The sequence below is a fragment of the Saimiri boliviensis genome, chromosome 2, assembly GCF_048565385.1.
Source record: "Saimiri boliviensis isolate mSaiBol1 chromosome 2, mSaiBol1.pri, whole genome shotgun sequence".
Lineage (NCBI taxonomy): Eukaryota > Metazoa > Chordata > Mammalia > Primates > Cebidae > Saimiri > Saimiri boliviensis.
Genome location: NC_133450.1, coordinates 40,136,064 through 40,160,609, shown reverse-complemented (window position 1 = coordinate 40,160,609; position 24,546 = coordinate 40,136,064). Strand labels below are relative to the sequence as shown.

Here is a 24,546-nt window from a genome sequence, read left to right as displayed (position 1 = left end):
AAAGTGCTGGGATTACAGGCGTGAGCCACCACGCCCGGCCCTTCAATCACTCTTTAACATTGAATTTACTGCCAGGATTAATGGCTCACATCTGTAATCTCAACACTTTGAGAGGCTGACGTAGGAGGATTCCATGAGGCCAGGAGTCAGAGATCAGCCTGAACAACATGAGAGATTACCGTCTCTACAAAAAAATAAATTAACTCGGCATGGTGGCCTATGTCTGTAGTCCTAGCTGCTCAGATGGCAGAGGTAGGAGGATTACTTGAGACCATGAAGTTAAGAATTCACTGTAGTAAGTGATCCATGATCATGCTGCTGTACTCCAGCCTGGGGAATAAAGTGAGACCCTGTCTCAAAAAAAAGAAAAAAAAAACCTGAGTTTACTATATATATTTTATGCTAGTAAGAGAATTAAAAACATGTACATATACCACCCAGTAGTCCCTCTTAGCTCAAACCCAATTACTGGTTCTACACAAGTCATCCTCAGCACTGATAAGGATCTCCACTTTGGAATAATCTTCTCCTGGCCCCAGCTGCCTTACACAACTTTAGAATTTAAACATAGATATGTAGGCAAAAAAAAAAAAAAAAAAAGTTTTCCTAAAAATATTCATGCCTTAATCCCTGGAATCTGTGACTATGTTAGGTTACAAAGGAAAATTGAGGTTGCACATAGAATTAAGGTTGCTAATCAGCCTAATTTAAGACTAACCTTAAAATAGGGAGATTATCCTAGATTATCTGTTATCACCCTGGACCAAGATAATAACAAGTGTCTTTAAAAGTGAAAGAGGGAGGCAGAAGAGTCAGAGAAGAGGAGAAGAGGTTCCTATAGAAGAAAGGCATGGAGAGGTACAATGTTGCTGGTTTTGAAGACAGAGGCCACAAACCAAGGAATCAGGATGGCCTCTAGAAACTAAAAAGCAAGAAAACAGTTTCCTCTAAGCCTCCAAATGGAAATGCAGCCCTGTTGACATCTTAATTTTAGCTCAGTGACATCCATTTTGGACTTCAGACCTCCCGAACTGTAAGATAATAAACCTGTGTTATTTCAAACAACTAAGGTTGTAGTAATTTGTTATAGCAGCAATAGGAAATGAATACAACAGAGGTTCCCAATATAGAATCGCGGAGAAGTGCTTCTAAGGCAGTAGCAGCTTGCGATGGTAGAACTAGGATTTGAACCTCAGCATTCTGGCTTCAGGCTACAGGGACCATGCTCTAAACCACCATACTAGATTGCCTCTCCAGGGTGGGCTGTATGGAGGGCAAGTTCAAGGCCAGAAAAACATGCATGACTATTAACATTATAATAGTGCTTTTTCATCAATGAATATTCTTTCTAGCCTGACAAATTCATTTTCATTCTTAAGATGAAATGTTTTTTCTGTTGCTTTAGTGGTATCTTCTTACGCATCTGTCTTTTCATCTTTAAAAGGAGAAATGAGTACTAACTCAAGAACTGTTAGGAGGATTCACTAATGTATGGCATGTGAGCTGCACAATGCCTGGTATATCAGAGTACATACTCAATAGATGTAACAGGCTGGGTGCGGTGGCTCACAGGAGTTTGAGACCAGCCTGGCCAACATGGTACAATCCCATCTCTACTAAAAATACAAAAATTAGCCGGGCATTGTGGTGCATGCCTGTAATCCCAGCTATTTGGGAGGCTGAGGCAGGAGAATCGCTGGATGTAGACATTGCATTAAGCCAAGGTCATGCCACTGCACTCCAGCCTGAGCAGCAGAGTGAGATTCTGTCTCAATTGAAAAAAAAAAAACAAAAACAAGAACAAAAACAAAAACAAAAACAAAAAAAAACGATGGCTGGGCACAGTGGCTCACATCTGTAATACCAGCACTTTGGTAGGCAGAGGTGGACAGATCACCTGAGGTTGGGAGTTAGACACCAGCCTGACCAACATGGAGAAAACTCCATCTCGACTAAAAATACAAAATTAGTTAGTCATGGTGGTGCATGCCTGTATACCGAGAAACTCGGGAGGCTGAGGTAGGAGTGCAACGGCTGAGATCGCACCATTGCACTCCAGCCTGGGCAACAAAAGCAAAAACTCCACCTCAAAAAAAAAAAAAAAAAAAAAAGATGTCATATAAAAATTACCAGTGTCCAGGTCAAAACTCTCATGCTGGCCGGGCGCGGTGGCTCAAGCCTGTAATCCCAGCACTTTGGGAGGCCGAGGCGGGTGGATCACGAGGTCGAGAGATCGAGACCATCCTGGTCAACATGGTGAAACCCCATCTCTACTAAAAATACAAAAAATTAGCTGGGCATGGTGGCGCGTGCCTGTAATCCAAGCTACTCAGGAGGCTGAGGCAGGAGAATTGCCTGAACCCAGGAGGCGGAGGTTGCGGTGAGCCAAGATCGCGCCATTGCACTCCAGCCTGGGTAACAAGAGCGGAACTCCGTCTCAAAAAAAAAAAAAAAAAAAAAAACTCTCATGCTGATCTCAGTAGTGGGATCGCACCTGTGAATAGCCACCGCACTCCAGCCTGGGCAAGCTAGGGAGACCCCATCTCTAAAAAAAAAAAAAAAAATCAACGTCACCACAACTGGTATGACTAATATCATATGACGGAGAATTTGGATCTATCAGAGAGCTCCAAATAGCACAATTATATGAAACAGCAAAAAATATTAATAAGTTGGATTTGGGTTTAAAACAGAAATAAGCATTCCCCCCAACTTTTAATTTTCCATCTGATGCCATCTCCAAAGGAAAATATAAATTTTATTTATATATTTAAATATAAATATAAACATAAATACAATTTATAAATATAAATATAAATATAAATATAAATAAAATTTATATTTTCCTTTGGAGATGGCATCAGAGCTCATTAATTTTCTTTTCTTTCTTTTTTTTTTTTGAGATAGAATTTTGCTCTGTCGCCCAGGCTGGAGTGTAGTGGCCTGATCTTGGGTCACTGCAACCTCCACCTCCCGAGGTCAAGCAATTCTCTTGGCCTCCTGAATGCTGGGATTACAAGCATGTAGCACCATGCCCAGCTAATTTTTGTATTTTTAGTAAAGACGGAGTTTCAGCATGCTGGTCAGGCTCATCTCGAACTCCTGACCTCATGATCCACCCACCCTATCCTCCCAAAGTACTGGGATTACAAATGTGAACCACCATGCCCAGCAGCTCATTCATTTTCAACATTTAAAAGTGCACACACAGCCAGGCACGGTGGCTCAAGCCTGTAATCCCAGCACTTTGGGAGGCTGAGGCGGGTGGATCACGAGGTCAAGAGATCGAGACCATCCCGGTCAACATGGTGAAACCCCGTCTCTACTAAAAATACAAAAAATTAGCTGGGCATGGTGGCCCATGCCTGTAATCCCAGCTACTCAGGAGGCTGAGGCAGGAGAGTTGCCTGAACCCAGGAGGTGGAGGTTGCGGTGAGCTGAGATCGCGCCATTGCACTCCAGCCTGGGTAACAAGAGCGAAACTCCGTCTCCAAAAAAAAAAAAAAAAAAAAAAAAAAAAGTGCACACATACAAAAAGCAGAAAAAATAGTCCAATGTACACACACAGAGCCATTCACCTCCTAGGTTCACTGTTACCTTCTTTCCACATTTGCTTTCTCTGTCTACACACACACACACACACACACACACACACACACACACGCTTTTTAAAAATGAATGCTTTGATGAGAGTTAGCTGCAGACAAAATATCACTCCATTTCTAAATACTTCAGCATAGTATCTCTCCAACCTTCTGTTTTTCAGGACATGGAATTTTTTCAATATCCTATTCACCAATAACTTTCATCCAAAGAGTTCAGTATCTATTGATTGCCCTTGCCTAAATCAATGATTATACTGGAATCTGCAAAAGAGTGGTTTTCTAATTCTATCATTCTTTCTACCTTAGCTGGCATTCTTCTACAAACAAGAGCTTTTTTCCTTCTGTTTCTTCGAGTATGACTAAGAAATCATGACTCTTCAAAATTGTGTATCATAATCTCTTTGTTTTTTTGAAACTCAAAGTGTCTGGACTTGGCCATTAAGACCCTTCGAGCCAGCTTCTGTAGCCTTTTGATAGGACCTCATCAGTCTGTAAGCCCTGTGTGAGAAACTCCGTGGAAGCAATACGTAGCTCTAAAAACGGTGCACTCCCTTCAACTTAACTATTCAGACATGTAATGAACATTTTCCAGTAACGCTGGGGTAGTCACCTCCACAGCTGCTGAGGTAACTAGCCTAGTACAACTTTTCTGTGGTTTTCCCACCAGATGAAAATGGCCTTACGTCGAACAGGCTTGCTCCTGCCTCAGGACTTCAGCAATAGCTGTTTGCCTGCAGTATTCTTTCCCTGCATTTTTGCATGAGTGACTCCTCCCTGTTATTCATGTCTCAGCATATGTCACCTGCCCAGAGAGTCTCTCCCCCACCAATCAACCTGAAATAGCCTGTCATTCCCTATCATAGCCTTATCATGTTTCATTATTTTTTATTATTTTTTTGGTTTCATTAATTTAAAAATTAAAAATGTTAGCCAGGTGCAGTGGCTCATTCCTGTAATACCAGCACATTGGGAGGCCAGGGCAGGCAGATTGCTTGAGCCCAGGAGTTCAAGACCAGCCTGGGCAACAAAGCTAAAGCCCATCTCTACAAAAAAAAAAAAGCAAAAATGAGTCAGGCGTGGTAGTGCGCACCTGTAGTTCCAGCTACTCGGGAGGATTGCTTGAGCTTGAGAGGTGGCAGTTGCAATGAGCCAAGAAAATGCCACTGCACTCTAGCCAGTACAACAGGGCAATACCCTGTTCTCACAAAAATAAAAAAATAAAAAAAATAAAAAGACAAAATTGAAATGTTTAAATATTAAGTACTTCAAATGTACAAAGGTGTAGAAAAATGTGTAACAGACACCCAAATGTGTCCCATCCATACTTAACAAATACTAGCTTTTTTTATGTATCTGCCACAGTTTAACGAAACAGAACAGGAACATTACAGACACAAGTAAAACTTCACTCCAGTCATTAAGAATTTAGATTAATAGTACATTTATATGTATCTTTCTTGTGATTTGCTCTTTTCACTCAATATAATTTCTGAGAAGTCCTGTTTTACTGGTGAACTTATTACCTGACTCTTATTTGTTAGTAAGTGGTTGCTGACTACATGAATGCATAATTGATTCAACTTTCACATTTCAAAATCACCACACAAGGATGCTGCAGTGAAAAACAGACCACATTTTTGATAGTTAAGATTATAGGCAGGTCGTGGTGGCTCACACCTGTAATCCCAGCACTTTGGCAGGCCGAGGCGGGTGGATCACCTGAGGTCTGGAGTTCGAGACCAGCCTGGCCAAGATGGTGAAACCCCATCTCTACTAAAAATACAAAAAATTAGCTGGGCGTGGTGGTGGGCACCTGTAATCCCAGCTACTTGGGAGGCTGAGGCAGGAGAATCGCTTGAACATGGGCAACGGAGATTGCAGTGAGCCGAGATTATTGCGCCATGCATTGCATTCCAGCCTGGGCAACAAGAGCGAAACTCTGTCTCAAAAAAATGGATTGCAATGCAGGCCAGGTGCGGTAAATCACATGTAATCCCAGCACTTCAGGAGGCAGAGGCAGGGAGATCACTTTAGCCTAGGAGTTTGAAACTAGCCTGAGCAACATTAGGAAACCCCATCTCTACACAAAAAAATACAAATATTAGCCAGGCATGGTGAGGCATACCTGTAGTCCTATCTACTCAGGAGGCTGAGGCAGGGGATTACTTTAGCCCAGGAGGCTGAGGCTACAGGGAACTGTGATTGTACCACTGCACTCCAGCCTCGGTGACAGAGCGAGACCCTGTCTCAAAATATGTGTGTGTATATATGTAATGGAGCTGGGAAATTTCCATCATATAATTGTGGCCCCTGCAAATTCATGGAACAATGCATTACTCGTGTGTCTGTAGTGATGCTGGTGTAAACAAACCTACCACACTGCCAGTCATATAAAAGCACATACAATTATGTAAAGTATGTAATACTTCACAAAGACAATAAAGGACTATGCTACTGGTTTATGTTACTGGTTTAAAAGTCTAATACTATGGCCGGGCGCGGTGGCTCAAGCCTGTAATCCCAGCACTTTGGGAGGCTGAAGTGGGTGGATCACGAGGTCAGGAGATTGAGACCATCCTGGTCAACACGGTGAAACCCCGTCTCTACTAAAAATACAAAAAATTAGCTGGGCATAGTGGCGCGTGCCTGTAATACCAGCTACTCAGGAGGCTGAGGCAGGAGTATTGCCTGAACCCAGGAGGCGGAGGTTGCGGTGAGCCGAGATTGCGCCATTGCACTCCAGCCTGGGTAACAAGAGCGAAACTCCGTCTCAAAAAAAAAAAAAGTCTAATACTACACTTTTTTTTTTTTTTTTTTTTTTAAAGAATCAGCGTTTTACCATGTTGGCCAGGCTGGTCTCAAACTCCTGACCTCAGGTGATCCACCCACCCCAGCCTCTCAAAGTGCTGGGATTACAGGCATGAGTCACCGCACCTGGCAAGACTATACTTTTTTCGTTTTTTGTTTTTTTGTTGTTTTTTTTGAGACAGAGTCTCACTCTGTCGTCCAGGCTGGAGTGTAGTGGCATGATCTCAGCTCACTGCAACCTCCTCCTCCCGAGTTCCAGCGATTCTCCTGCCTCAGCTAGGACTACAGGCCCATGCCACCATGCCTGGCCACTTTTTAGTAGAGACAGGGTTTCACCATATTGGTCAGGCTGGTCTCAAACTCCTGACCTTGTGATCTGCCCGCCTAGGCCTCCCCAAGTGCTGGGATTACAGGCGTGAGTCCCGTGCCCGGCCAACTATACTTTTAATCGTTATTTAAGAGTGTACCTTTTCTACTTATTAAGAGGCAGTTAACTATAAAATAGTCTCAGGCAAGTTCTTCAAAGGGATTCCAGAAGGCACTGGTCTCGTAGAAGATGACAACTCCATGTGTGTTATTGCTCCTAAAAACCTTCCAGTGGGACAAGACATGGAGAAGACCACAAAACTGATGATCCGAACCCTATGTGTGCCTAGGCTAATGTGTGTGTTTGACTTAATTTTTTTTTTTTTTTTTTTTTTTTTTTGAGACTGAGTTTCTCTCTCGTTACACAGGCTGGAGTGCAATGGCGCGATCTCGGCTCACCGCAACCTCCGCCTCCTGGGTTCAGGCAATTCTCCTGCCTCAGCCTCCTGAGTAGCTGGGATTACAGGCACGCGCCACCATGCCCAGCTAATTTTTTGTATTTTTAGTAGAGACGGGGTTTCACCATGTTGACCAGGATGGTCTCGTTCTCTTGACCTTGTGATCCACCCGTCTTGGCCTCCCAAAGTGCTGGGATTACAGGCTTGAGCCACCGCGCCCGGCCATTTTTTTTTTTTTTTTTTTTTTTTAAGATGGGGTTTCATCATGTTGGTCAGGCTGGTCTTGAACTTCCAACCTCAGGTGATCCATCCACCTTGGCCTCCAAAGTGCTTGGATTACAGGTGTGAGCCACCGCACCCAGTCAATTTTGGTTTTTTTTTTTTTTGAGGCAGGGTCTTGTTTCATCACCCAGTGCAGTAGTGCCATCATGGATCACTGCAGCCTCAATCTCCCAGGCTCAAGCCACCACATCCAGCTAATTTTTATATTTTTGGTAGAAACAAGGTCTTACTACTTTGACCAAGCTGGTCTCAAACTTCTGGGCTCAGGCAATCTTCCTGCCGCAGCCTCCCAAAATGGTAATATTACCAGCATGAGCTACTGCCCTCAACCTCTTAATTTTTAACAAGAGTTTTAAAAGTAAAATAAATACTAATTAAAGTAGAAACAGGCTTATGGAATAAGGATATATGAAGAAAATATTTTTGTACAGCTGTACAATGTGTTTGTGTTTTAAGCTAAGTATTATTAGAAAAAAAGAAAAAGTTACTGTCAAAGTAAGTGCTCTCTACAGGTATGCCATCTGTTATCATTTATACCATAATTTTTCTATGCCTTTTTTATGTTTATACATATAAGTATTTGCCATTGTAAATACTTATATGTATAATGCTTACAGCATTCGGTAGAGTAAAATGCTGTACAGGTTTGTAGTGGAGGTCACACCGTACCCAGGTGTGTAGCAGGCTGTACCATCTAGGTTGGGCGAATACAGTACACTCTACGATGTTCACAGGATGAGACTGCCTAATGACCCGTTTCTCACTGTTAAGCAATGCGTGACTGTAATCATAATTGGAGTTCAATTGCTAGGCTATGTGCTCAAAATTTCTTTCCAGTTTTAAAATCCTAATCATTTAACCCTATGAGGCAGGTACTGTTATCACTATTTTACAAAGGAAAGTGAAGCTCAGAGAGCCTAATTTGCCCATGTTCTCATAGCTACTAAGCAAACATATTGGAGGAGTCTGGTTTGAAATTCAAGTTGTAACTTCAAAACCTGTGAATCTGTGTTCATTCCAATGTTAAGCTATTGATCTATAAGTACCAAAGTACTGCTGTCAACTTTAATTCAGGGATATGCCTATTAGGCTTTAGAGGAGGAATTACATGTTAATTCTACGTATCAAAAGAGAAAGGAAGTAGTGTGGAATTGTAAAAACACGTAACAACCCAGAAAAGTTACAATAAGCAATCATCCTTTACTGTTTTTTTTTTTTTTTTTTTTTTTTTGGAGACGGAGTTTCGCTCTTGTTACCCAGGCTGGAGTGCAATGGCACGATCTCGGCTCACCGCAACCTCCGCCTCCTGGGTTCAAGCAATTCTCCTGCCTCAGCCTCCTGAGTAGCTGGGATTACAGGCACGTGCCACCATGCCCAGCTAATGTTTTGTATTTTTAGTAGAGACGGGGTTTCACCATGTTGACCAGGATGGTCTCGATCTCTCGACCTTGTGATCCACCCGCCTCGGCCTCCCAAAGTGCTGGGATTACAGGCTTGAGCCACCACGCCCGGCCATCATCCTTTACTTTTAATTTTTCTTGTGATCTACTTTTCATTCTTTTCAAAACTTCTTATTAAGGAATTTGCATGGAGAAGAGAATAGTAAAAGAAATGCCCATATGCCCATTATCCAGCACAATTTATATTCCCCAAAAGTTATCAGGGATGGAAGAATCAGTTATACATACTTTACTGAAGGACAATTAAGAAACCCCAAATGAACAAAATGATGGAACTCTTCAAATTCCTCCTTCCCACCCCTTCCCCCCACTCCTGCATGTGGCATCAATATGATTTCCAAGCTGATCCCAGCTGCAGGGGCAGATCCTGACTAGCCCAACCAATCACAGTAATCCCATCCCCTTTACCAGTTCAGAAATCTTACATTTTGGGCAACCTGGGCATGCATTCTCCTACCAACTAAAAGTGTGCAGATGTGAAACACCAAAGCAGACTCAAGCCAGCTAACGAACATGCTTTTGTACCATATCTATGAGCTTCAACACTTCCCGATTATTTAAGTCAGTATGCAGCAGAATTTTTGTAAATGTAGCCAGAACCACTCTAAGTAATTAGACATAATCAAAAAGTCCTGGGTATATCACCAAGTACTGACCTAATGTAAGAGGCCCCTATAAAGATTTAAGAAACATTTTTTTTTTTTTCTAAGTCAAATCTCTAGAATCAGGTGAGGTGGCTCAGGCCTGTAATCCTAGCACTTCAGCAGGCCGAGGCAGGCGGATCACCTGAGGTCAGGGGTTTGAGACCAGCCTGGCCAACATGATGAAACCCTGTCTCTACTAAAAATATTAAAAAACTAACTTGGCATAGTGGTGGGGCACCTGTAATCACAGCTACTCCAGAGGCTGAGGCAAGAGAATCGACTGAACCCAGGAGACAGAGGTTGCAGTGAGCCAACATGGTGCCACTGCACTCTGGCCTGTGCAACAGAGTAAGACTCTGTTTAAAAAAAAAAAAAGTCAAATTTCTCTACCTGGAGCATAGGCTAGCAAGAAAAAATTACATATAAAGAGTCAAATTTCATTCACATTATTATTCTATTATTATTTTGAGACGGAGTCTTGCTCTGTTGCCCAGGCTAGAATGCAGTGGCACAACCTTGCCTCACTGCAACCTCCACCTCCCAGGTTCAAGTGATTCTCCTGCCTCAGTCTCCTGAGTAGCTGGGACTACAGGTGCATGCCACCATGACTGGCTAATTTTTTGTATTTTCAGTAGAGATGGGGTTTCACCATGTTAGCCAGGATGGTCTTTATCTCCTGACTTCATGATCTGCCTGCCTCAGCCTCCCAAAGTACTGGGATTACAGGAGTGAGCCACCACGCCCAGCCTCATTCACATTATTTAATTAATTTACTTGGAGACAGAATCTCGTCCTGTTGCCCTCGATGAAAGTCAGTGGTACAATCACAGCTCACTGCAGTCTCAACCTTCCAGGTTCAAGTGATCCTCTTGCCTTAGCCTTCCAAGCAGCTGGGACTACAGGCACACACCATCATACCTGGCCAATTTTAAAATTTTTTCCTGGAGACTAGGTCTCATTATGTTGCCCAGGCTGCTCTTGAACTCCCAGGGTCAAGTGATCCAACTTGGCCTCCCAAAGTGCTGGCATTACAGGTGTGAGCCACTGCACCTGGTCTTCATTCACATTAAAAAGAGTAACTTTGGATTGCGCACAGTGACTCATGCCTATAATTCTGTGTAACTGTGGGAGGCAGAGGTGGCAGTTCACTTGAGGTCCGGAGTTTGAGATCAGCCTGGCCAACATGGTAAAATCCCATCTCTACGAAAAACAGAAAAATTATGCAAGTGTGGTGACGCACTCCTGTACTACTCAGGAGGCTGAGGCACAAGGATCACTAGAATCTGGGAGGTGAAGGTTGCAGTGAGTTGAGATTACGCCACTGCACTCCAGCGGGGGGAACAGAGCAAAACTCTCTCAAAAAGATAAAAGGGAGGGGTTCTTTGATCTTTTGTTCTCTCTTGCTCCCTTTTTTTGTTCAAAAATAAAAAGGAAAAATAAGATACACAGAGGAACTCTCCAGAAGACTTTATAAAAATCTATGCTCAGTAATTACGGTAGGATCCCTGATTCTAAACACATCAACAAAATAAGAAAACAAACCAGTGAAATGATCTAATTTATTTAACTTTATTTATTTATTTATTTATTTTATTTTTATTTTTTTTTTGAGACGGAGTTTCGCTCTTGTTGCCCAGGCTGGAGTGCAATGGCGCGATCTTGGCTCACCGCAACCTCCGCCTCCTGGGTTCAGGCAATTCTCCTGCCTCAGCCTCCTGAGTAGCTGGGATTACAGGCACGCGCCACCATGCCCAGCTAATTTTTTTTAGTATTTTTAGTAGAGACGGGGTTTCACCATGTTGACCAGGATGGTCTCGATCTCTTGACCTCGTGATCCACCCGCCTCGGCCTCCCAAAGTGCTGGGATTACAGGCTTGAGCCACCGCGCCCGGCTATTTTACTTTATTTTTTGAGATGAAGCCTCCATCTGTCACCCAGGCTTCAGTGCAGTGGCACAACCATGGCTCACTGCAACCTCTGCCTCCTGGTTTCAAGCAATTGTCCTGCCTCAGCCTCCTCAGTAGCTGGGACTACCAGTGCCCACCACCATGCCTGGCTAATTTTTTTTGTATTTTTAGTGGCAATGGGTTTTCACCATGATGGCCAGGCTGGTCTCAAACTCCCAACCTCCGGTGACCGTCGTGCCTTGGCCTCCCAAAGTGCTTGGATTACAAGGGTGAACGTAGTAGCTCACACCTGTAATACCACAGGTGTTTGGGAGTTTCAGACCAGCCTGGCCAACATGGTGAAACCCCGTCTTTACCAAAAATACAAAAATTAGCTGGGCGTGGTGGTGCATGTCTGTCATCTCAGCTACTTGGGAGGATGAGGCATGAGAATTACTTGAACACAGGAGGCAGAGGTTGAAGTGAGCTGAGATAGTGCCAATGCACTCCAACCTGGGTGACAGAGTGAGATTCTGTCTCAAAAAAAAGAAAAGTGCTGGGATTACAGACATGAGCCACCATGCTTGGCCTGCTACAATATTTTTAAAACTTAATATAGAATTCCATCTAGCTGGACATGGTGACTCATGCCTGTAATCCCAGCACTTTGAGAGACTGAGGCAGGAGGATTTCTTGCAGCCAGGAGTTCAAGGCAAGCCTGGGCAACATACCAAGACGTATCGCTCTCAACACTTAAAAACTTAGCCAGGTGTGATGACACCTGCCTGGGGGAGAACTTGAGCCCAGAAATTCAAGATTACAGTGAGCTATGATCACGCCTCTGCACTCTAGCCTGGGCAACAGAGCAAGTCCCTTTCTATTTTAAAAAAAAAATCCATCAGTAAGTTTCTGTATATTTTAATAATGTATTTATATTTTTAAATATCTAACATAGTCACATGGTTCAAAATTTAAAAGGTCCCCAAACTACTATCTTACAACATTTCTGTCCTCAAGTCCCTTCCCTGTCCCAGGAGGCAATGTTACCAGTTTCTTCTAAATACTATATTTCCAGAGATTGTCAATTTGGAGTACAATATAAACACTGCAATGAAATCTTGACAAAAAGCAGCCAATGTGGCACAACACTCACTCACTCTCTCTCTCTCTCACTCTCTCTCTCTCTCTCTCTCTCTCTCTCTCACACACGTTTAAGAAGCAAAACCCTTAGTGCTGGCAATTTGGATGAAAACCATGCCTGTCACCTTTAAGAAGTGGGGAGACAAAAAAAAAAAAAAAGAAAAGAAAGAAATTCGGAGACAGACAAGAAAACAATTACAATATAGAAAGACAGGCACCAGGAGAGAGGTGATAAGAACACAAAGCACAAGTATACAGAAGGCACAATTCTTGGCATAAAGAAAATAAGCAACAAATATTAACTTCCTTCCTAATTTTCATTTCATTTGATTTAGTCATTTAAATTCATTTCACATTTTTAAATCTATGATTCTTTTTCTTTTTTCTTTTCTTTTGAGATGGAGTTTTGCTCTTGTTACCCAGGCTGGAGTGCAATGGCGCGACCTCCGCTCACCGCAACCTCCGCCTCCTGGGTTCAGGCAATTCTCTTGCCTCAGCCTCCTGAGTAGCTGGGGTTACAGGCACACACCACCATGCCCAGTTAATTTTTTGTATTTTTAGTAGAGATGGGGTTTCACCTTGTTGACCAAGATGGTCTCGATCTCTTGACCTTGTGATCCACCCACCTCAGCCTCCCAAAGTGCTGGGATTACAGGCTTGAGCCACTGCGCCCGGCTCACTTCACATTTTTAAATCTATGATTCTTTTTCTTTTTTTTTTTTGAGATGGAGTTTTGCTCTTGTTGCCCAGGCTGGAGTGCAGTGTGGCACAATCTTGGCTCACTACAACCTCCGCCTCCCAGGTTCAAGTGATTCTCCTGCCTCAGCCTCCTGAGTAGCTAGGATTACAGGCGTGCACCACCATGCCCGGCTAATTTTGTATTTTTAATAGAGACAGGGTTTTGCCATGTTGGACAGGCGGGTTTCGAACTCCTGACCTCAAGTGATCCACCCGCCTCGGCCTCCCAAAGTGCTGGGATTACAGGTGTGAGCCACTGCGCCCGGCCAAAAGCTATATTCCTACAGCTATTCAAAAACGTACACAGTTTATTTTTATTTTTTATTTTTTGAAATGGAGTCTCTGTCATCCAGGCTGGAGTACAGTGGCACAATCTCGGCTCACTGCCAACCTCGCGGGTTCGAGTGATTCTTCTGCCTCAGCCTCCTGAGTAGCTGGGACTACAAGTGTGTGCCACCACATCCAGCTAATTTTTGTATTTTTAGTAGAGACAGGGTGTCACCATATCAGCAAGTCTGGTCTCAAACTCCTCTGACCTCATGATCTACCCTCCTCAGCTTCCCAACATGCTAGGACTATAGGCATGAGCCACAGGGCACGGCCTAGTTATTTTTATGTTAACTACCTAAAAAAACAACATGGCCAGGCATGGTGGCTCAGCCTGTACTCCCAGCACTTTGGGAGGCTGAACCAGGAGGATCACGAGGTCAAGAGATCAAGACCATCCTGACCTGGTAAAACTGTTTCCAGTAAAAATACAAAAAATTAGCTAGGCATCGTGGCACACACCTGTTGTCCCAGCTACTCAGGAGGCTGAGGCAGGAGAATTGCTTGAACCCAGGAGGCAGAGGTTGCAGTGAGCCGAGATCATGCCACTGCACTCCAGCCTGGGTGACAGAGCGAGAGAGACTCCATCTCAAAAAAAAAATTTAAAAAGCAACACTTCACGAAAACAAATATTAAATAACTCTCAAAGCTGAATAAACTATAGCCACACCAAACTGAGCTGGTGCTTTCCTAGATTTTTTTCATTTTATAATGAAAAATACACCTCTAAAGATCATATGGGCTGGGGATGGCGGCTCATGCCTGTAATCCCAACACTTTGGGAGGCTGAGGCAGGCAGATCACCCGAGGTCAGAGTTCAAGACCACCCTTGCCAGCCTGGTGGAACCCTGTCTCTACTAAAAATATAAAAATTAGGCCGGGCGCGGTGGCTCAAGCCTGTAATCCCAGCACTTTGGGAGGCCAAGGCGGGTGGATCACGAGGTCAAGAGATCGAGACCATCCTGGTCAACATGGTGAAACCCCGTCTTTCTAAAAATACAAAAAATTAGCTGGGCATGGTGGCACGTGCCTGTAATCCCAGCTACTCAGGAGGCTGAGGCAGGAGAATTGCCTGAACCCAGGAGGCGGAGGTTGCGGTGAGCCGAGATCGCGCCATTGCACTCCAACCTGGGTAACAAGAGCGAAACTCCGTCTCAAAAAAAAAAAAATAAATAAATAAATAAAAATTAGCCAGGTGTGGTGGCACCCACCTATAATCCCAGCTACATGGGAGGCTGAGGCAGGAGAAGTGCTTATATCTGGGAGGCGGAGGTTACAGTGAGCCAAGATTTCACCACTCCACTCCAGCCTGAGAGACAAACTGTCTCAAAAAAAAACACACAAAAAAAACAAAAAGCGTGTGAACTTCAATTTGTTTCAAGAGATGACTGAGTTTCACCTCCCAAAGTTCTCCGTGAACTCCCCCAAGATTCTTATCTTTCAGTTAGATACCAATCAGAATGGTTCAGGATTTAAGCTATTAAAAATGCCCTTGAGCTCCTTGGAGAAAGAAGAGTTTAAAAGGAAAAACAAAAAGACGCAAAAGCCAAGAACTCCACTGGCCAATCTAAAACAACCTCAACAACAAAATAACAATATTCAGCTGAGGGCAGTGGCTCATGCCTGTAATCGCAGCTACTTGGAAGGCTGAGGCAAGAGAATCACTTGAACCCCGGAGGTGAAGGCTGTAGTGAGCCAAGGTTGCAACACTGCACTCTAGCATGGCCGGCAGACTGACTCCGTCTTAAAAAAAAAAAAAAAAAATACTCTTGGATTACAATCCAAGTAATAAAATAAATATTCATGAGTCCATAGTGATAAAAATGAATCAGTAAATAATAAATGAGAGAGAAGGAACAAATCTTCCTTACAGAACTCAAGTTATAGGTAAATATACCCTCTCTAGAAAGTAGAGCTTAATTCTCCTCCCCCTGAGTGTAGGCTGGACCTAGTTACTTGAATCCAAAGAAGAGAGTATGGAAAGGGTAAAAGATAGTAACCTCATTGTGGGGAAGCTCAGATGACATCACTGTGGCCAACTGAGCAAGGGTAACATCATCACCAATATGTCATGTTCCTATCATGATGTGATAAGAAAGGCATTTCATTCACCTCTGTGGTATTCTTCCCCAAATAAAAAACTCCAGTCTAACCCAGTTTGAGGAATATTCTACAAATACCTGGCCAGTACTCTTCAAAAGTTTCAGTATCAGGCCTGGGACGACGGCTCATGCCTGCAATCCTACCACTTTGGGAGGCCAAGGCAGGCAGGTTACTTGAGGCCAGGAGTTTGAGATGAACCTGGCCAGCATGGTAAAACCCCAGCTCTACTAAAAATATAAAAATTACCCAGGAGTGCCGGGCACAGTGGCTCACGCCTGTAATCCCAGCACTTTGGGAGGCCGAGGCAGGTGGATCACAAGGTCAAGAGATTGAGACCATCCTGGTCAACATGGTGAAATCCCGTCTCTACTAAAAACACAAAAAATTAGCTGGGCATGGTGGCGCATGCCTGTAATCCCAGCTACTCAGGAGGCTGAGGCAGAATTGCCTGAACCCAGGAGGCAGAGGTTGCAGTGAGCCGAGATCGCGCCATTGCACTCCAGCCTGGGTAACAAGAGTGAAACTCCGTCTCCAAAAAAAAAAAAAAAAAATTACCCGGGAATAGTGGCACACACTTGCAGTCCCAGCTACTTGGGAGGCTGAGGCATGAGATGCTTGGACCCGGGAGGCAGAGGTTGCAGTGAGCCAAGGTCGTGCCACCGCACTCCAGCGTGGCGCCTGGTGACAAAGTGAGAATCTGTCTCAAAAAAAAAAAAAGCTTTAATATCATGAAAAACAAAGAAAGACCCAGAGATCATCACAGACTGGGGGAGACCAAGACCATGGGATAACAAAACGCAATGTGGTATCCTTGATTCAATCCTGGACAAGTAAAAGGACATTCATGGAAGACCTGGTGAAATTCAAATGAAGTCTGTCATGTTAATAGCATTATCCCAATGTTAATTTCTTAGTTTTGACGAATGTTCCATGGTTAGCTTAACATTAGGGAGGCTGGGTGAAGGGTATACCGGAACTCTGTACTATTTCGGCATCTTTTCTGTAAACCTAACATTATCCCAAAACAAAAAATGTAAACTTATCATGGATGTTTGTAGTTCTAGACAGGAAAAGATTTCAGGTACTAACATACTAGCAATGTCCCAATGCTGAAAAGCCCTTCAGTCAAACTCAACTAGACATGAGACAGCTCTCGCAGGCCAATCGGGACTACTACCACCAACAGTCTCTACCCTAGTCACCTCCCTAATCTAGCTGCATAATAAACTGGAAATTAAATAGCAGAGCCAACAGAATCTCCTTCCATATGCCAAAATCCCTTTCCCCAAAGCAGTACTAAGGAAAGGTAAAAATACAATTTCAAGGTGTTTTTTTTTTTTTTTTTTTTTTTTTTTTTTTTTGAGACAGAATCTCCCTCTGTTGCCCAGGCTGGAGTGCAGTGGTGCGTTCTCCACTCAATGCAACCTCTGCCTCCCGGGTTCAAGTGATTCTCCTCCGTCAGCCTCCCGAGTAGCTGGGATTACAGGCGTGCATCACCATGTCCGGCTAGTTTTGTACTTTTCATAGATACGAGGTTTCACCGTGTTGGCCAAACTGGTCTCGAACTCCTTCCTGACCTCAGGTGGTCCATCTGGCTCGGCCTCCCAAAGTGCTGGGATTAAAGGCATGAGCCACTGCGCACAGCCACATTTCAAGCATTTTCAGTAATACTCCCAAATTTGGAAAGAACCAAACTGAGTTGGTAGGCAACCTCAAAAAAATCTCTCACAAAAGTACTCTCGAAAGTAGTAAGTACTCCTACTTACTACTGCAGGAGCTCAGCAAAGGCGTGAAGAGTTGGTAGGGCTATTTTTTAACATCTCCATGCTCAGTTTGGGAAATGAGAAGGAGCCCAGTAAGAGTGCAATATACCTGGAACTTGTTGGAATGGGATTTGGTATAGGACATTCAATGGGATCTCAGATAAAAAGACAGATTCCAAGTCCCCAGCAAGAACTGTCTCAGCCCCAATGGGTGACTAGCGTTTGCCAGTGGAAGCGATAAATGCCACAGTTAGGCTAGGATTCAGAGATAATGAATGGGTCTTCTCCACCTTCTCTTTGCCCATCTGCAAAGAGATGGGCAGGATGGATGGAGAGGACTCCTTGGTCCTATAGGACGGTAGAGCCATAAAATGAAATGAGTCTCAGCCTACCAATTACCAGATGAAAGGCTATCTGCGGACCAGGAAAACCGACATTTGACTGCATCAGTCAATCAGCAATGAACATATCTGAAACATGTAGTTTTAAAACTCCAAACCTGCTTGAAGGGGTGGCATTCTACAACTTCTTAGAGGGACAAGTGAAGAAAAAAAACAAAAAACTCCAAACACAATTACTCCAACCTCTTAATGTTAGTCATCTTTTTAAAAAACTTAAAAGTGAATTTTTAAGAGCCAGAATCTCTTGTATTAAAATACCTAAATTTCAGTCATTTCTTTCAGTCTATTTGTTTTTTTGTGGATTCTAGCTCTTTTTTATAGTGCTATTAAAAAAAATTTTTTTTTTTTAAATACAGACAGGGTCTTACTATGTTGCCCCTGCTAGTCTCAAACTTCTGTATTACAAGCAATCCTCCTGCCTTTGCCTACCAAAGCACTGGGATTATAGGCATGAGCCATCGCGTCCAGCATATTACTGAAACTTTTAATGATGATGACAACCTCATAACAATCCCAAAAGTACTATTATACCCATTTTACTGATGAGAAAAGCACAGCTAACATGCAGTAAAGCTGATTTCTGAATTCAAGCATTCTTATTCCAGAGCCCATGTTATTAATTCCTGTATATTCTAGTATAATACTATACTGTCTCTATATAAGCATATAGCATATTAATCTTTTGTTTTCTTTTGAGATGGAGTCTCATTCTGTCACCGGGGCTGGAGTGCAATGGCCCGATCTCTGCTCTCTGCTACCTCCGCCTCCCAGGTTCAAGTGATTCTCCTGCCTCAGCCTCCCAAGTAGCTGGGATTACAGGTGCCAGCCACCATGCTCAGCTTTTTTGTATTTTTAGTAGAAGCAGGGTTTCACTGTGTTGGCCAGGCTGGCCTCAAATTCCTGACTTCAACTGCCTCAGCCTCCCAAAGTGCTGGGATTACAGGCTTGAACCCCTGTACCCGGCTTACATATTAATCTTTTTTTTTTTTTTTAATAATTTGCCAGGCGCGGTGGCTCACGCCTGTAATCCTAGCACTTTGGGAGGCCGAGGTGGGTGGATCACCTGAGATCAGGAGTTCAAGACCAACCTGGCCATCAGGGTGAAACCCCATCTTTAAAAATAATAATAACAGCCGGGCGCGGTAGCTCACGCCTGTAATCCCAGCACTTTAGGAGGCCGAGGCGGGTGGATCACGAGGTCAAGAGATCGAGACCATCCTGGTCAACATGGTGAAACCCCGTCTCTACTAAAAATACAAAAATTAGCTGGGCATGGTGGCGCATGCCTGTAGTCCCAGCTACTCAGGAGGCTGAGGCAGGAGAATTGCCTGAACCCAGGAGACGGAGGTTGCGATGAGCGGAGATCGTGCCATTGCACTCCAGCCTGGGTAACAAAAGCGAAATTCCGTCTCAAAAAAAAAAAATAAATTAATAATAATAATAATTCAGTCCCCATAGGGACTGCCAAAAATTGCCAATGCCGACTATATTTCAAGTCATCATGGCGGGATATTGGGGAAAGTTTTCAATTAGCAATAATCGTGCCTTGGATAAACCTCACTGGCTATGATACTGCCACTGTGCAAAGCTGCATATTAATCTTTTTAAAGGTGGAGTATTAGAGCAACTGGAAGCAGTGGCTGCTAATGTCTAAAGTGGCAAGGCCGGTGGCAAACTTGAAAAATCTAATGGCAGCCACAAAAGCTTTATACTAGACATTAAAGTAGCTTAATATGTATCTGGCATATCCTTTTCTTTCTTTTCTTCTTTTTTTCTTACCTTTTTTTTTTTTGTCTCACCCTGTGGCCCAGGCTGGAAATGGACTGATGCAATCACAGCTCACCACAGCCTTGACCTCCTTGGCTCAAGCAAGTCTTCCACCCTCCCCAGCCTCCCAAGTAGCTGGGACCACAGGCACATGTCACCACTTCTGGCTATATTACGCATATCTAATGCCAGTTTATCCGAAGCAAAACTGCACAGAGGAAACTTAAGAATCTGGTTATTAACATTTCAGGGAAGCAGGGAAGAATAAAATAGGAACAATCACGCATATGCATTACCAGTATGTCCTAGAGGAAACAATACGTTGGGATAAAAAGCATACATTGGTTTACTTTCAGGAGAATTGTTCCAGAAAACATTTTATTTATTCTTATTTTTTTTTTTTGAGACAGAGTTTCGCTCTTGTTACCCAGGCTGGAGTGCAACGGCGTGATCTTGGGTCACCGCAACCTCCGCCTCCTGGGTTTAGGCAATTCTCCTGCCTCAGCCTCCTGAGTAGCTGGGATTACAGGCACGTGCCACCCTGCCCAGCTAATGTTTTGTATTTTTAGTAGAAACAGGGTTTCACCATGTTGACCAGGATGGTCTCGATCTCTTGACCTCGTGATCCACCTGCCTCGGCCTCCCAAAGTGCTGGGATTACAGGAGTGAGCCACGGTGCCCAACCTCCAGAAAACAATTATAATTTAGAGAAATATATGTATATGTTTTAAACTAACACAGAATTAGCTCTAAGACAATTTGCCAAAGAACCATTTGTTTTAAATAAGGAAGAACTGCTGAATATTTAGTGGAAGGTATGCTAAACTGACATCTGTTACAACTCTAACATAATTCTAAATTTCACATTCATTAATGACTAAGACAATGTCTCTGTAAATTAATCCTGCTTAGCTAGTCTGAATATGGTATTCTTATTCACATAAACGTACAAGATAGTGGTTGCAGCAACATATGGCATCCCATGCATTAAATACACTAAAATTCTCAGGAAAAGCACAATTTTTAAAGTACAGGAATCTGTTACCAAGGAAAAGGGGGAGGGCTGGGAGGAAATGACACATACTTTCTCAAGCAGTGTGAGATTATGCTGCAGGTTCCAGATATAACATTCAAAGCGTCTTTTTAAAAACAAAAACATTTTCCTCAATAACATCCTGAGATGTCCAGTTTTGCATGTAAATCTTGCATCCAAATGTCACCCTTTACAGTAATTCCACAAATGCCCAGAATCTTTCAACAAGAACAATTAACCACGTTTTTCCTTTCCAGAACAACCAGCTGGTTAACCAAACAGAGAAACCAAATTATCCTAGTCACCAGATGTCTTAATTTGGAACAGTTAAAAGCAATTTGGAATAATCCAATTCTTGAATTGGTACTACATGTTTACTATTGCTTCCTTTTCTAATTCTGAAAAGATGCTTTTAAGAATTAGGCAAATGCTATCTTTAATAACTGCAAAAAAATGAGGAAAAACAAAAATAACCATATCCTGTTAAAGAATGATGTATCTAAGAGACAGCTACTTAAATATTGTATGCATTTTAGTTAGAAACTGATAAGCTCTAACAACATTAAATTTGCTCAAAAGTTCTAAAGAATTACCCTACTCTGGCCGGGCACAGTAGCTCATGCCTGTAATCCCAGCACTTTGGGAGGCTGAGGCGGGTGGATTACCTGAGGTTGGGAGTTCAAGACCAGTCTGACCAATAGAGAAACCCCATCTCTAAAAAACAAAAATAAAAAATAAAGAATTACCCCACTTCAAAAATTCCCAGGCCCAGTGGCTCATGTCTGCAATCCCAGCACTTTGGCAGGCCAACGCAGGCAGATGATGAGGTCAGGAGTTTGAGACCAGCCAGGCCAACATGGCAAAACCCTATCTCTACTGAAAATACAAAAATTAGCCAGGTGTGGTGGCAATGCCTGTACTCCCAGCTACTCAGGAGACTGAGGCAGAAAATGGCTTGAACCTGGGAGGCAAAGGTTGCAGTGAGCCGAGATGGTGCTACTCTGCACTCCAGCCTTGGTGACAGAGCAAGACTCTGACTTAAAAAAAAAAAAAAAAAAAAAAAAAAAGGCTGGGCATGGTGGCTCATGCCTGTAATCCCAACACTTTGGGAGGCCGAGGTGGGTGGATCACCTGAGGTCAGGAGTTCAAGACCAGCCTGGCCATCATGGTGAAACCCCATCTTGAAAAAACAAAAAATATTCGAAAACAATTCTTGGCAAGCACTTTGGGAGGCTGAGGTGGATGGATCGTTTGAGACCACCTTCCACCTTGGGCAACATGGCTAAACTCCATCTCTACAAAATCTAGCTAATTTTTGTACTTTAGAGCTAAATGTACAGGGTGCGGTGGGATGCACCTTAGTCTCAACTACTTGGGAGGCTAAGGCAGGAGAAGCACCTGAGCCCTGGGAGGTTGAGGTTGCAAGCTGAGCTGTGATTGTGCCACTGCACTCCAGCCTGAGTGAGAGTGAGACTCTCACTCAATAGCAAAACCCAAACTAAAACCAAACCAAACACAAAAACAATTCTGGAAAGGTTATGACACGACAGGCCTAGAACATACCAAATTCAGCAAAGAACAGTCATGAAGTCCCTTTCTTCATGGAGGACAGGATAGAAAGAAATAGGTGGATATACAGCCCAGTAACTAATTATAATAATAAAAAGTGATGAGTGTTAACAAAAAATAGCATAGGGTAAGGCAAGAAAAATGAGGCAGGAAAGGCCATTTTGATTTAATCATTAAGGGAAAGCTTCCCCATGAGGTTACATTTAAGCTGAGACCAGGACAAAATGAGGGAGGCAGGGGAATGGATTACATGGAACAAGAGCTTCCTAGGCAGGGAGAAACGGCAAGTGGGCCAGTGCAGCTAAAGTCAGAGAAAGAAAGAATGGTAAGGAAAATGAGGCTAAAGAGGTTGCTGGAGCCAGAGATAAGAGCTCTGTCTGTCACGGTAAGAACTATGGATTTTATTCTCAAGTGAGAAAGCTGCTGTAGATTGAGAGCAGGTAAGAGACAAGAAGAACGGATTCCTTTGGCTGCTGCCTGGAGAACAGACTAAAGGGCAAGAGTAAAAGTAGTTAGTTCAGAGGTTTGTGCAAAATTCTGAGAAAGAGTTGACAGAAGTGGCTGGATGTAGGTCACTAATACGAAAGAATTTTCTGCTAAGACTGCACGTGGTGTGTGAGAAGAGAAGTCAAAAATGATTCTTAGTTTCTAGCTTAAGCAGCAAGGTAAATACGCTGTTGGTGTATTATTAATACTTTAATTACAAGCTTTTAAGATGATTAATTGGACAATTAGATAATTATCCAGTTGTTTATATAGGCCTTACTGATAAATTGTAATATATTAATATTAAAAAGAGAACAGAATTCTTTTTTTTTTTTTTTTGGTCTTTTGAGACCAAGTCTTGCATTGTAACCCAGGCTGGAGTGCAGTGACACAATCTCGGCCCACTGCAAACCCTGCCTCCTGGGTTCAAGCAATTCTCCTAGTAGCTGGGATTATAGGCATCCTCCACCACACCCAGCTAATTTTTGTATTTTTAGTCAAGACGGGGTTTCGCCATGTTGGCCAGGCTGGTCTCAAACTCCTGGCATTGATGATCCGCCCACCTTGGCTTCCCAAAGTGCTGATATTATAGGCATGAGCCACTGCACCTGGCCGAGAATTCTAAATAACAATAAAAAACATACTACTGGTTCTTGCAACAATGTGGATGAATCTCAGAATTGGTTAGATGCCTAACACAAAAGGGTATGACAGAATTTCATACAAACTTTTTAAGAAGACCTAACAAATCTACGATGTAGAAGTAAGAATACAGTTATTTTGGTGGGGAGATGGAAACTGAGAAACAGAACAAGAAAATTCTGGGTTAAGGTTATGCTCAGAAGCACATATTTAAAAATAAAATCATGGTGCTCACTTCAGCAGCATATATACTAACATTGGTACAATACACAGATTAGCATGACCCCTGCACAAGAATGACATGCCAGTGTGTGAAACATTCCATATTTTTAGGGGTGTGTGTGTGTGTGTGTGTGTGTGAGAGAGAGAGAGAGAGAGAGAGGGAGGGAGGGAGAAAGAGAGACAGAGAGACAGAGAGGGTCTCACTCTGTCACCCAGGTCTCACTCACTGCACCCATGGAGTGCAATGGCATGATCATGGCTCACTGCAATGTCAGCATCCCAGGATCAAATGATCCTTCTGCCTCAGCCTACCAAGCAGCTGAGACTACAGGCATGTGCCACCATGCCTGGCTAATTTCTGTATTTCTGTAAGAGATGGGGTTTGCCATGTTGCCCAGGCTGGTCTCAAACTCCTGGACTCAAGAGATCTGCCTGCCTTAGCCTCCCAAAGTGCTGGGATTATAAGCATGACGCACCGTGCCTGGCTTTTACGTGTATTTTAACAAAGAACAACATTCAGATAACAAGAAAGAATTATTGGAAATTAAAAATAAGAGCAGAAATACAAAATCCACAGAAGACCTAAAAGATTTGGTTAAGGAATACTACCAACTAAAGTAGAAGAAGAAAGAATGAAATCAGAGGATTGATCAATCTAAGTTAAACATCCTAAAAATGAAACGTACAGAAAGAGAAGAAAGCTGAAAAGAAAAACAAAACAAAACAAAAAAAACCCTGAGTGTTCAGCAAAAAGGATAGCAAAAGAAAGCCATACCAAGCCACATATATCTTGAAATTTCATAATGCTGGAGATAAAGGAAAGATTCTAAAAGTGTCCATAGAGAAAAGCGGTCTCATAAAAAATTTGAAGAATAGTAACAGTATCAGACTTCTTAATAACAATCC

The 24,546-nt window shown here is 43.0% G+C and overlaps 1 protein-coding gene and 2 non-coding genes across 6 annotated transcripts in view; 1 reads left to right on the top strand and 2 right to left on the bottom strand.

Moving 5' to 3' along the window:
- WDR89 (WD repeat domain 89) overlaps positions 1-24,546 on the bottom strand; it is a 55,253-nt gene that overhangs the window by 12,601 nt on the left and 18,106 nt on the right. The gene's annotated exons all lie outside the window — the stretch shown is intronic.
- LOC120364035 (U4 spliceosomal RNA) lies at positions 19,371-19,511 on the bottom strand. Its single transcript, XR_005579394.2, has one exon. It is a non-coding gene; the product is annotated as a U4 spliceosomal RNA (small nuclear RNA).
- Positions 23,646-23,749, top strand: LOC120364112 (U6 spliceosomal RNA). Its single transcript, XR_005579464.1, has one exon. It is a non-coding gene; the product is annotated as a U6 spliceosomal RNA (small nuclear RNA).